Raw genomic sequence first — 14,147 nt, 5'->3', positions numbered from 1 at the left:
CTGTTTTATCTGTTCTAGAGCTTCCCCATTCTTTTTTTTTCAAGGGGGATGCCAGATATTATAGCTGGTTATAAAATTTGGCATCCCCTGTCATTTACAGTAATTCAACTTATTTTGTGTTTGGTGGTTTAAGTGCTAACTTGTGTCAATGCAATTGTTTTTTGGAGGAACTCCAAATACTTCTACTTTGGTATCAAATTGTGATAATACTTTGTGTACCCTAGGATATACTCAGGAATCAACTATAACACATTGTGCTTAATTTAACCAGTTCATACAAGCTTGACTTGCAGAGATGCTTAAACAGCAACTTTCCTTTGAGCTGACCGATCTGCTGGAGTCTCTTTGATATTAAACTGCAGTTGCAAAATAAGACTGAAGAAAAAAAAAGTTATTACCTTGAAGCATTTGTATCAGCATGGCTAAATTCATCATGAGTTTCTGGAACCTGCAGCTCAGTTATTCGCACAGACATTTTATTCTGATTTATCTCCCTCTATTGTTTCTACAACAGCAAAACAAAACAAAAAACAATCTGTTATTTGTTAATGAAATTCAAGACAAAAGGGTAACTGAATGAACAAGGAAAGGAGTCTCAAGGCTTGTTACCCTCACAGTTCCAATCTTTTATATGTAATTCTGCCTCGAGCAGAAAGGGAAAAAACAGTTCTGATCTTGAACAAGAATGAAACACTTCCTACAAACTTTATTCATCTACACTCAATAGAAACATTGGATATTTAATAAGCAGTGTAACACATGGTGTTTGCTTTTTAGCATGTGAAAATCTTTTATTCGTCTTCACCTTTCAAAGTGCTGAAGTCTCTAGAGTCTCTCTCCTCTGTTGCTCTTCTCTCAGTAGTCAGTGCAGCACTTCTCTGACTTTTCTGAATCTGAAGTGTACAGGTCACATGCTTGTTTTTATATCATTTGTTAATACATTCAAAATGGTTAATGCATTAAAAATATCATTACACTGTATACAGCGTTGTCTTTGATATTTCCCAGTTTTTGGACCTGTGTGAAGCACCAGAGCACGGAGGGAAAAAACCAGACATTGGATGGGGTCTCTGTTTCAGATGAGGAGGTGATTTTTGACTGAACAGGGTTAGTGTGTTCAGAGGTGGAACGAGACGTGAGTCGTGAGACAAGAGAGTCAGTATTCGAAAGCATTGCTACCCAACCTGGTTTACACCAGCACAATACTTGTTTGTTCCGTGTTTCTTTTGGCCACCGTGCCATTTTGTTTGAGAAAGTGTTCGTGTTTTATTCAAACATGTTGCTGTTTTTATTATAATAAACCGACGAAATAGCGGATTCATTCCCACCATTCTGTGTCCGCTCTTTTTCCGGCTGTGACCTCACTACAAGCCAGCTCGCCACTGGGATATAAAGCTTGGGTTAGTTTGTTGGTAAAAAGCTTTACAATGTATTTCAATCTCTATTACACCTCCGTATAACCATAGAATGATGAAACAGTATGAAAAGTGTTTTGAACATTTATTCTCCTGACTGCGAGGTGCATGCCATTGGAAGCTTTCTGTATGTTTCTTTATTTAAGTAATGAGTGATATACAGACAGTACGCTCTTATCTTCAAAAGGATCCAGTTCCCAGAATTGTGTTCATCAGTTTCATTATGATTGATATTACAGTCAGTATGGCTTGACTTCAAAGGAGCCAGTTCCCCAAATTGTATTTATCACTTTCACTATGATATTACAGTAAAGCTTGTCTTCAAAGGAGCCAGTTCCCAGAATTGTGTTTATCAGTTGCACTATGACATCAGTAAATTATAATTAATTTTGTGTATATAAGGGGTGCCTTTTCAATGGTAACACAATTTTGTTTGGACTCCTAAAGTCAAAAACAATTCACAGACAGACCTGGGGGGGTGGGTACACAACGGTGAGGCTGATTTTCAGAATTCAGGGCCCAGTGTTGACCCCTGGACAAGGCAAAGGTCATTGAAATCTGATATGGGCTCTGTGAGCGCAAATGGCTGCACTCAGGCTTTTTGTCCTGTGCAGTGATTTTGGTTTCATGTGTTGCCTCAAGTTTTTAAAAGGGTGGCAGTCATTTAAATAGTTACATGAAATGTATTAAGGCTGTGCTGAGCAATGAGTACAAAAGAATAACAAGTATAGCAATTTTGCTTAGTTATCTGTGATAAAGTTATTTTCCTATCACTTGTTATTTGGAGAAAACAAAAACAGTATGTAAAGAATGCATTGAATCAGCTCCTCTCTCCAATAGGGCAGTGAGCACTGTCAATACCTTCTGCTAAAAGCAGAACAGTTGTTGCTGTAAGAAGTCTCTGATGTCTACCTCTATTTTGCGTGTCTTGTAAACACTTTTATAAACACAGTGAAGTCGTTTGCATTTGCTCGGGATCATGTTGTAATTATTGAAGGAAGTTTGAACTGGCCTCTGGAGGAGCTCCATCAGCGCTGACCAATGAAGTCAGAAGCTGCAGCAAATCAGGAGCAACTGACAACCCCTTTAAGAAAACGAGAGCCCTCACAATTTCAAGCCTCTCACATTCATAAACAATCATTTGTTTTTCTACTTCCGGCCTTTGCAATGAAGATCTTGTTTATGATTGACCTGGGAGATCTGATTTGGAACGTGGCTTCATTAACTTTAATGCTGCTGTGAAAAATAAAGATTTGCAAGAAACATTTCTTTTAAATATATAGGGAGTAATTTGGACCAACAGGTTTTAAACTTGAATATGTATGAGAGGCCGTTCAATTCAAAATTACAGCTTTCTGAATATGGCATACAGTGAAAAGAATATAACGTAGAATGAAATGAATATCACATTGAAATGAATAAAACATAATTAAATGTATTTAACATACTGAAATTAATATGACATATACCATAATGGGTATATCACATTGTGGCAGAGCAAAGCTCTGCCCTTTTAAATTGGCAGGGATGGGGTTAACTTCCCCTACCTGCCTGGGTTTATTATGTTCAGGTGGCTGGGGTTGATTAGTTGATTAGGTTGATTAACGATCAATCAGCGCCCAGCCACCTGATATAAAAGGAGGCCTCTGCTTCTCATTTGGGGAGAGGGAGCTGAGGAAGCAGGTTGGTGTTTGTTTTGTGGTTTTTGAATTTTCTAAATCCAGTGAAGGCATTGCCCAGCCTGGAAACTTTATTTTTGTGAGTTTTGTTTTTGCTTTATTTGTGTTTGAGTATCTGTTATTTTGCCCTTGTGTGCTTTATTTTTGTTTATTTATAATAAAATAGTTATTTTTTTGAACGGCAGTCTGTCTCTGGGCCTCTATCCACTCGCCAGCCTGCCACATTTGGTGTCAGAAGTGGGATAGCGCCACCTAGAGGCTCAGAGCAGTATTTATTTTATTTTTTTTTTGAAAAAAAAAATGGGAAAGAAGAGCAGACAGTGGAAAAGGCAGGACAAGCAGCAGCTGAAGAAATGTAAGCTGCTGCAGCCACCGCTGGAGGACCCGGCCAGCCTCTTCCCCTGGTGTTCCTGGTGTGGGAAGGAGGACCATCGTTGGCGGTCCTGCCCAGACGTGCCACCGGCAAACTGGTGTGGCCGGTGTGAGGAGGACGGCCACAACTGGGCAGGATGCCCCTACAACCAGGCCCAGGAAGAGGTGCCGTGTTCACCCCGGGCATCAGGGGCCACCCCACTACCTCCAGCACCACCACCTTCACCACCGTCCCAGGAGATCTGGGACTGGTTGATGCACCCTGAGGCAGACCTCGTCCACGATCTCCCCATAGTTATCAACACGCTGTGGCGTCGAGATGGGGAGAGGTGGGAACAGTGGGAGGAACAACACCACCCGGCCTCCTTCCCAGAGGTTGCCCTCATGGTGGTTAATTACCTGGCGGTAGACATGGGAGATCCACCGGTCACTCCAATAAAGAGAGGTGAGCCGCCTTCCCGAGAGCCAGAGAGGGGTGAGCCGCCTTCCCGGGAGCCAGAGAGGGGTGAGGAGCCGCCGTCGCTCCCAGAGCCAGAGAGGGGCGAGGAGCCGCCGTCGCTCCCAGAGCCAGAGAGGGAGGAGGATCCGCCGTCGCTCCCAGAGCCAGAGAGGGGCGAGGAGCCGCCGTCGCTCCCAGAGCCAGAGAGGGGTGAGGAGCCGCCGTCGCTCCCAGAGCCAGAGAGGGGCGAGGGGCCGCCGTCGCTCCCAGAGCCAGAGAGGGGCGAGGGGCCGCCGTCGCTCCCAGAGCCAGAGAGGGGCGAGGAGCCGCCGTCGCTCCCAGAGCCAGAGAGGGGTGAGCCGCCGTCCCGGGAGCCAGAGAGGGGTGAGGAGCCGCCGTCGCTCCCAGAGCCAGAGAGGGGCGAGGAGCCGCCGTCGCTCCCAGAGCCAGAGAGGGGCGAGGGGCCGCCGTCGCTCCCAGAGCCAGAGAGGGGTGAGGAGCCGCCGTCGCTCCCAGAGCCAGAGAGGGGTGAGGAGCCGCCGTCGCTCCCAGAGCCAGAGAGGGGTGAGGAGCCGCCGTCGCTCCCAGAGCCAGAGAGGGAGGAGGAGCTGCCGTCGCTCCCAGAGCCAGAGAGGGAGGAGGAGCTGCCGTCGCTCCCAGAGCCAGAGAGGGGGGAGGATCTGCCGTCGCTCCCAGAGCCAGAGAGGGAGGAGGATCTGCTGTCGCTCCCAGAGCCAGAGAGGGAGGAGGAGCTGCCGTCGCTCCCAGAGCCAGAGAGGAGTGAGGAGCTGCCGTCGCTCCCAGAGCCAGAGAGGGAGGAGGATCTGCCGTCGCTCCCAGAGCCAGAGAGGGAGGAGGATCTGCTGTCGCTCCCAGAGCCAGAGAGGGAGGAGGATCTGCCGTCGCTCCCAGAGCCAGAGAGGGAGGAGGAGCTGCCGTCGCTCCCAGAGCCAGAGAGGGAGTGAGGAGCCGCCGTCGCTCCCAGAGCCAGAGAGGAGTGAGGAGCTGCCGTCGCTCCCAGAGCCAGAGAGGGAGGAGGAGCTGCCGTCGCTCCCAGAGCCAGAGAGGGAGGAGGAGCTGCCGTCGCTCCCAGAGCCAGAGAGGGAGGAGGATCTGCCGTCGCTCCCAGAGCCAGAGAGGGAGGAGGAGCCTCCGTCGCTCCCAGAGCCAGAGAGGGAGTGAGGAGCCGCCGTCGCTCCCAGAGCCAGAGAGGGGTGAGGAGCCTCCGTCGCTCCCAGAGCCAGAGAGGGAGGAGGAGCCTCCGTCACTCCCAGAGCCAGAGAGGGAGTGAGGAGCCGCCGTCGCTCCCAGAGCCAGAGAGGGGTGAGGAGCCTCCGTCGCTCCCAGAGCCAGAGAGGGAGGAGGATCTGCCGTCGTCTCCCAGAGCCAGAGAGGGAGAGGAGCCGCCGCCGCTCTCAGAGCCCGAGAGGGAGGAGCCGCCGCCGCTCTCAGAGCCCGAGAGGGAGGAGCCGCCGCCGCTCTCAGAGCCCGAGAGGGAGGAGCCACCGTCGCCGCTCTCAGAGCCCGAGACAGAGGGAGCCGGGCCGCAGTCGCCGCCTCCGCCACCAGAGGGAGCCGGGCCGCAGTCGCCGCCTCCGCCACCAGAGGGAGCCGGGCCGCAGTCGCCGCCTCCGCCACCAGAGGGAGCCGGGCCGCAGTCGCCGCCTCCGCCACCAGAGGGAGCCGGGCCGCAGTCGCCGCCTCCGCCACCAGAGGGAGCCGGGCCGCAGTCGCCGCCTCCGCCACCAGAGGGAGCCGGGCCGCCCGCCTCCGCCACCAGAGGGAGCCGGGCCGCCGCCTCCGCCACCAGAGGGAGCCGGGCCGCCGCCTCCGCCACCAGAGGGAGCCGGGCGATTGCGGCTGGTGTACGTTGTACATGGGGGGAGGTGTGTGGCAGAGCAAAGCTCTGCCCTTTTAAATTGGCAGGGATGGGGTTAACTTCCCCTACCTGCCTGGGTTTATTATGTTCAGGTGGCTGGGGTTGATTAGTTGATTAGGTTGATTAACGATCAATCAGCGCCCAGCCACCTGATATAAAAGGAGGCCTCTGCTTCTCATTTGGGGAGAGGGAGCTGAGGAAGCAGGTTGGTGTTTGTTTTGTGGTTTTTGAATTTTCTAAATCCAGTGAAGGCATTGCCCAGCCTGGAAACTTTATTTTTGTGAGTTTTGTTTTTGCTTTATTTGTGTTTGAGTATCTGTTATTTTGCCCTTGTGCACTTTATTTTTGTTTATCTATAATAAAATAGTTATTTTTTTGAACTGCAGTCTGTCTCTGGGCCTCTATCCACTCGCCAGCCTGCCACACACATACTGAAATAAATATAGCAAATAGTGTATACAAAGAATCACATGACATTAATGGCCAATTACAGATTATATATACAAACTGATTTTGAACAGCATTTCTACTGGTTTATACTGCTGATAAACGGTGGAATAAAACTACTTGTACACAGGAGAAGAGGTTTATTTTCACTACCTTTGTAGGAAAATTGCTAATTCAACTAAATATTGAACTTATTGCAGGTCTTTTTGCCATGGCTTTCAGTTACATGTCCTGCATTTTCCTTTGCTTATTTTTTCATTCGATGTCAGCCGAGGCAGTGCAAGGTATCCATGAATGTTTTCTTTCACTAAAGTCCTGCTGTACTATGGTAGAAAGAGCTACTTTTTCTGTTGATCTTAATTTTATAGAACATCTACACAGAAAACTTGAAGGCCATTTAGATATTTTAACTGCAATGCTTATTGCATGTTACAATTTTCAAAGAACAGATCTCTCTTTGCTATCCATGCTAGAAGAAATATGTAAGAATACAGTTTCATTAACTGAAGATCTCCAGGCCAGGATCAATAGTTTAACCTCCTGTTCTCCGACACCCAGATTTTCTGCACCCCTTTTAAAGCATGGGGTAGGGTGGCCAAGGTCAGTTTTTTTTTCTCTCTATTTAATCATTGTATAATAAAAGAACTAAATTGATATTTAAATGACGTGCATAATAGACAAAAACAAACAATACAGCAAAAGTATTGTTAGTATTTTTTTCTTTAACTGGATTTTTTGTAAGATTGCTTTTTTTTAAAAAAACAAAACAAAAACTGCAGTATTCCTGATAGCTCTAACCAATGTGAACAAAATCTACGATAGCACAATATATTACACCTATGAAAAATAACAGGTTATGTGTTAATTGTAGTTAGAACATAAAACAACATTGTATAAGAAATAATTTCATTTAAATGTTAATTTAAGCAGGTGGGAAGTTTAATGCAACGTAAATGTTTTATGAATAGAGCCCTGTATGTCCTACAAGGTCTTTTACACTAATGGCCTTTTCTGCCTATGCTTTTGTTAAGGTTCACTGTTTCTAGAGAACAGATACAGCATTTGTGGGAGCTTCGATTTTCCTGGATCCGAAGAGCAACTTGCCTCAACATCAGTGTTTCATCTCTATATAGAAGAAGAGAACTAGACTTACCTACATCTTCAGGGAGAAGATTAACTGACATGTGTGATGAAGATCTTGATTGTTACATCTTAGTGTTTTAAATTCTACACCTAATGCTGGGGAGAGTTATATTCAAGGAAGCCTACGAAGCCGGGCATTGAGAATACTAGGTGGAGAATTAGAAGGAGGCTGCAACTTTTGGATCCTGTTGGTAGAACAGTTCGTCAATGGAGGGCTACTCGACGCAGAGCATATAGTGTACCAACCCAAATCACTTGTGGTAAGAGCACTGTGACAAAGTGCCCGCCCCTGTGCATATTATCTGTTATGTGTTGCGTGTGGTGTGTTTAAATGTTGGTGTATAGTCATTGGTACACAGGATATAAACGGGTCTGTGTAACACGAGTGTTTAAAATGTATATGTGTATTTAGGCACGAGGATTGCACAGCACTTCACGTGCAAGTAAAATGTAGTAATATGTGAGCACGGGGAATTGCACTTTATTAATTCACGTGCTGGGATTCAAGTGAATAATTAATTGGTAATTGAATCCCAGCACAATAGTATGTATAGATGCACATTGTCACATACTCGCGGTTGTGTGTTCGGGAGTGGAGAAAGAGAAAGAGAAAGAGAAAGAGATAGAGATAGAGATAGAGATAGAGATAGCGATAGAGAAGTGTAAATATAGATTTCAATTGTTTGTGTAGCGTTCGTCCGTGTCTATTCGTTCTGTTTGTCTATTTATTTTGGCGTGAAGTGCCGTGTCCTGTCTTTTGTTTGTTAAACCCTTTTATTTTACAATAAACCAGCGCAAGCAAGCACCATCATTTCATTTCACATCATCTGTCTTTGTATATTTCATTCCTTCCTGGTTCTGACACCGCCCACTTGGCCGTCTCTGTGACAAGCACATACGTATTGTCCTTTTACATACAGCTTTTGTTTTACTAGGCATCGAGCTAGTAGGCAATGAGGATTTCAATACGGCAACATTTATGGATTGTCTGATTGTTTTAATTCAGTGTTTAACCTGTGGAAAGCCACATACAAAAGCATTGATTCAACTTTCATAGCAAAATTGTAATTGCTTATAACACTGTATAGGTTGGCTAGGGTGGGGCAAAATTGTCACCTTAAGCACCATACCTTTTGTATAGTAACTCCATTAGAAAACGGGACTATATTAAGAATATTGACATAACATTGCTCCATTTTACTACTTCATATAAAGATAACTAAGCATTAACTGAATAACAAAAATACACACTTGTTTTGTGCTGTTTTACCCCACAGTGTGTATTTGTATACTGCTTGCTTATGCTTATGGTGGCATGTGTGTGTTTTTTGGGCATAGGTGTTTTTATACCCTATTTAGGCATCTTTTCCCACCCTACCCTACACTGAAATTATAGCTGTTTAGGCTGAAAACATTTAAAAATGTTTAAATAAGCAAATTATGGGGATAGATGTTAGATTTAAAACAAAAGATCATGGGGTCACAAGGATTGGGACTGGGAAGGGTTATTGTGATGTCCATGCGAAGTACAAGCATTGCCATTTTAGATACCCGGTCATATTACAAATCTAAAAATTTAAGTTTATTTTCAAAACATGAGAGAACAGACAATTGTTAGTGCTGCTTGAAGTTCATGTACTTCTTTCAAGTACTACTGTCATCTAGAATATTCTTGAGTATTAATGTTGTTACATAATTTTAAATCTAACATGTTGCTTATCATAACCACCATCAGTTTTTCTTCTTTCAGGCATATTGACAGTAACCACAAGCTCATATCTTGGAGATTTGTCTTTCATGACTGTATGATGGCTTCAGCAGAAACGTGATTTCTCTCAAGACTGCTACAAACAATCTTGCAGCAACGGCGCTGCAATTATTTCAAGAAAGGTATCAAGGTTTGGCCTCCCATTACGAGTAAGAGGAGATATGGGTGTTGAAAATGTTAACATAGCACGTTACATGATTAGTACAAGGGGACCTAACATGGGCAGCTTCATAACTGGTCGAAGCATTCATAACCAACGTATTGAACGCTTATGGGCAGAGTTAAACCGAGTGGTTGTTTATTACTTTAAAGACTTGTTTTCATGGCTGGAGCAAAGAGGAATACTTGATCCACACAATGAATGTCATCTCTCTGCATTACATTATGTATATTTAGGAAGAATTAACAATGCAGTAACTGAGTTTGTGGAACAATGGAATCATCACCCTAGGAGTACTGAAGGAAATCATTCTCCTATACAATTATGGACAATCGGAAGGCTTCATAATCCAACGTTTGACACACAAGTCAACACTGATCAGAATGGCAATTATGGATATACAACCACAATAGAAACCAATAATGTAGTCGTACCAGGCAATGACTTTGTATTAGACAATGAAGAAATGGTACAACTTTGTTAACAAATTGATCCCACAACAAAATTATTTTAAGCATGGAATTGATCATATTGTAAATACCTGCAATTTTATTGAAAGGATAAATGAGGGGGAAAGTAGACATTTTGACTAAGACCAATATATTGAGTGAGGATTTTAATCATTCTAGGACCACTTTTTAAATCAATCCCCCCCCCCCCCCTCGGTCATGGAGATAATTAAAACCCTTAATTGCTTGAGTCACGAAAGACAGAACATCTGGTAGTTGGGTGCTGCATTCCTCCTCTGAAACAATAATTAAATCAAAAAATTAATTTTATAGTATGCACATTAAGCAATATTTTCTGATTATTTTTTCCAATTTTAGATGTTAGAACTCACTTATATGAAAGAGATTTGGTCTTAAATGTGTAAATATTGTGGAAATGCTTCACTTTCATTTGCGCAGCCATTATTTTTTTTTTTAACCAAATGAAACATTCCACATGCTAGTTCATGATTGGCCAGAGGTGCTAGCGAGCGTCAATTACAACACAGCTAATGCAATTCCAAATGTTTTACAAGGTATCGGCATGCCTAGATTTTTCTAGTTTGACAGATTATTTTTGAGACAAAAGCACAGATCTATCAGTCATCAATTTATTAGAATAGAGCTTCCAATTAGAAACATGCCTGGTTGTGCTATGCAATCACAGAACTGTACCGACAAGACGCCACGGACTATCTGTGTTGTTGGCTTCCAATTACCATTGCATTATTTAATACCATTATATATATCTATATATAATATATATATATATATATATATATATATATATATTAGGATAATATAATTTATAATAGGATAAATTATTATATATATCACTTTAAATATATGCCAAGTAGAATCAATACTGTCAGTCTCAATTTACAAACTTTACCCCCTCCAAAAACCTGTACCAACCTTCACAATCCTGTAGAAAAATCTTGCCAGTAGCGAATAAGTCTCTCGGAAGTATGTCGACCATTGCTGCCCAGTGGACTGTAGGTGATTTGGAAGCATATATATATATTATATATATATTATATATATATATAATATATATATAGGATAATAGATATATATATCATATGCCAAACATTAAACTCTTATGATTAAAAAAGTATAAATGTACCTATACTTTGCTATTCGAAACACTAGTATGACCAGCAGGTGGGCTGCACAGGATTGTGTACAACTATGACAACACACTTTATTCCATCTGAAACCACTAATCTCTTATTCCAACCAGTATATACAGCCTCCTCAGAGCCTGTCAAAAATTGCTAGTTCTGACTATATCTCAAGTCATTACAAGCGGGGTATTGGGTCAAGTTTTCAACCAGCAATAATCGCGCCTCGGATTTACCTCATGGGCTACAATACTGCCACTGCGCAAAGATAACATCCACACTGAAAGCCAGGCTACCCCTTTGAATGACACTAGAGTCCTTGCTACGGTGTCATTTATTAGCGCAGACAAACACATTGCATTTCAAAATAAATATGCATTGATATAAAATATTGCTTATGCTAGCCCAAATACACAAAACAAACAACACATAACAGAGACCAGTGAGTTTGAAATGCACTGCCGCTTACATAAAGGCATGCTGGGATTGCAATATGCTAATATCGCCCCGTCCAATGTTCGCTTGCATGCGCAGCTTTAAGGTTCTGACTCCTGGTATCAGGATGTTGCAGCACCTGCGTGATTAAGTGCTAAATAATTAGCATTTATTTTTAACAAAATACTTACCTAAGAATGTTATTCCAGATTCCTTGTCGCTTAGAAATAACTGCAGCCTCCCTGCCTCAATACAAATAATTATAATAATAATAAAAAAATTGAATTTCATGTATTTAAAATGAATGGTCTCATCTGGAATGATTGGATCAGCAGTTTTACAGTAAACATGGCATTGTTTTTTCTGGCACTTCTGTTTGTGAGAGAAGCAGTAGTCTGTGTCAAATAGTCGCACAGTGCTTTACACGATTTAAATGTTAACCTATAGGTGGAGTTCAAGGGGCGGAGCTAGGCACCAACAACTTATCATCTCCTGTCATCAATTAAATCTACCTTATTTAAACATTAGTCACCTCTACCTAGCTATCTTGTGTTTTTTTTTGTTTGGCATAAACCTAAGCGATTTTCAAGACCCATCAACTTTCGTATACCTCAATAATGGAATACTTACAGCAGTCGTCATCGGATTCAGAGGATTCCCAGGATTTTCTGTCATTACCAGATCATTCTCCTCCAGCTTCAATCCAGGGTCCATGCAGTCTCCGTTTTTTCTGCCCTTCTGGTATTTCAGTTACATCTGATCAGGCTCCCGATCAGGCTCTCGTCCAGGTTCCAGTTCAAATGGCGTCTACCGTTCCTGCCACTCAAACATCGAATCGACGCCAATCCAAGTGACTTCGGCCTCAGGACGCCCCTCCGGATCGATTGTTTTGGAAGGACTGGCCCGTGAATGAATTGCTAAAAACCCTCCTTAAAAACGATAATGCGATTCCAGCAGGGAGTGATAGAGAGTCTCTTTTTATTCTCTATTGCAATTCAGTCTCAGCAGAACCAGTCTTTCCTCCGAAAAAACATAATCAGCCACGCCCAGCCATTCAGCATCCTAAAACAGACAGCAGGCAGTCTATTCCAGATCAAATCACCCCCACAACTAGCACCGCTAACCAGCAGCCAGCCACTGAAATCCAACATTCGCAAATATTTAACGAGATAAAATCATTTATGCAGCCTTTTGCCGATACTCTATCTTCGGTCAGTTCTCAACTGTTGGATCTAGAAAAAAGGGTGTCTAATATGGAACAGGGAAAACAATCTACAGCACTGTCATTAATTCCAGCATCAAATACTGCAGCGCCACCTACAGCTTCTTCCGGTCCAGCCCTAATTTCAGCCAGCGAAGCAGATCCTCCAATATACAAGCTCGCTACTGCCTTTACATACGGATCCTCCTCTCAAACCACAGCTAGACGAAGCACTATATCTCCACAAATCAGACGTAACATTCTCGAAGGTAAGGACATTAATCTTGTTTCACTATTAATGACGACTTCTGAATTCCTGGACCATAGAGTAGTGGATTGCGGAGATTTGGCAGTAACTCTAAAATGCAGAGATCCCAGACTGCTTAAAAATCTTACATTAGGGGAATTAGTCCTTGCTTTCTCCATATTCAGAGATGTGTTATGCTCGGTATATCCTAACCGCAGAGCTGAATTGGACTCCTATGAATACTACATTGTGGAGCTCTCTGTCAGATACGGAGAAAGAGAGAAATGCGCTACCAGAGGAACATATTCCTGTTAGTAAGGTGACAAAGGGATTTGAAATACTTGTTTAAGCAGACATTATTTAAAGGAAACCAGCAGCAATGTGGTAATTTCATATAAAGAGATGTTTCAATTGATCAGAAAATCTTGTTCGCGTGCAGTTTACCATTTCCGACCACAATATATTTATGAACACAGATGGCATTATTGTTTATGTCAGACTACTTGAAGCCACTGAAAAATATTTTGAGTCCACATTATTATTTTAATATTCAAAACCGATTGCTTTGAAAACCCCTCTCTGTCGGCCGCTGGAGCGTGGTCTCAGGCTGGGATGCGGATCATTGAGAAGAGTAAACGATCTATTACTGGAAGCAGCTCAAATAGTGCACTCGTTTAAACATGCTAGCAATAGCAGGATCGACTTCGGCATGCTCCGACTGCTTCCATTTACTAACACGGTATGAGGAGGAGTACAAACTTTGACACTTCCTAGTAAGGGGAGTAAACACGACAAGTTTTTTTCAGAGTAATGCCTTTAGTACGCTCAGTCTGCTCCAGCTGGGTGCAAATCAAATGGCTAGATGCTCTGTTGTCTTAAAAGTATAGTTCTGATGGATTTCCTCGGGTAACTTGACGTGCATAACTTCTATAAAGTCAAGCCTTAATTAAAGTGTTCCTAAAATGATCCATTTTAAATTGCTAAGGATTTAAATAAAGACCTGAACAATCGTAGGCGTACATTGATGTTATTTATTTATTTAGTTTCTGCCAGTAACGTGTCCCCTTCATCCAGCCCCCCGATGAAGACAGGAGTGGTCAGCAATAGCAGCGAGCAGGTGACCGAAAACACGCTCACCGTCCGCTTGGTGCTGAGAAGAAACAGTCCCACTCCTCGTCATGGATACCGACACCAATCCCTTCAAAACATGTTTCGCCCGAGAAATGATCCTTGAAAATATAGTCTTAACATATGTTGGCAGACCGTCGTCCGTTCTGGCACGCTACGCTTTATATCATACAATGACGGGCAACAGCGAGGTGTTACATTAACAATACAAACTAACTTTTG

General features: G+C 43.3%; 1 non-coding gene across 1 annotated transcript; it reads right to left on the bottom strand.

Moving 5' to 3' along the window:
* Positions 1-11,042: 11,042 nt before the first annotated feature.
* On the bottom strand, positions 11,043-11,184 carry LOC121310577. The gene has a single exon (XR_005948882.1). It is a non-coding gene; the product is annotated as a U4 spliceosomal RNA (small nuclear RNA).
* Between the last annotated feature and the right edge of the window lie 2,963 nt (positions 11,185-14,147).

This window comes from Polyodon spathula, unplaced genomic scaffold (assembly GCF_017654505.1).
Source record: "Polyodon spathula isolate WHYD16114869_AA unplaced genomic scaffold, ASM1765450v1 scaffolds_2289, whole genome shotgun sequence".
Lineage (NCBI taxonomy): Eukaryota > Metazoa > Chordata > Actinopteri > Acipenseriformes > Polyodontidae > Polyodon > Polyodon spathula.
This window is presented reverse-complemented; position numbering and strand designations above follow the sequence as displayed.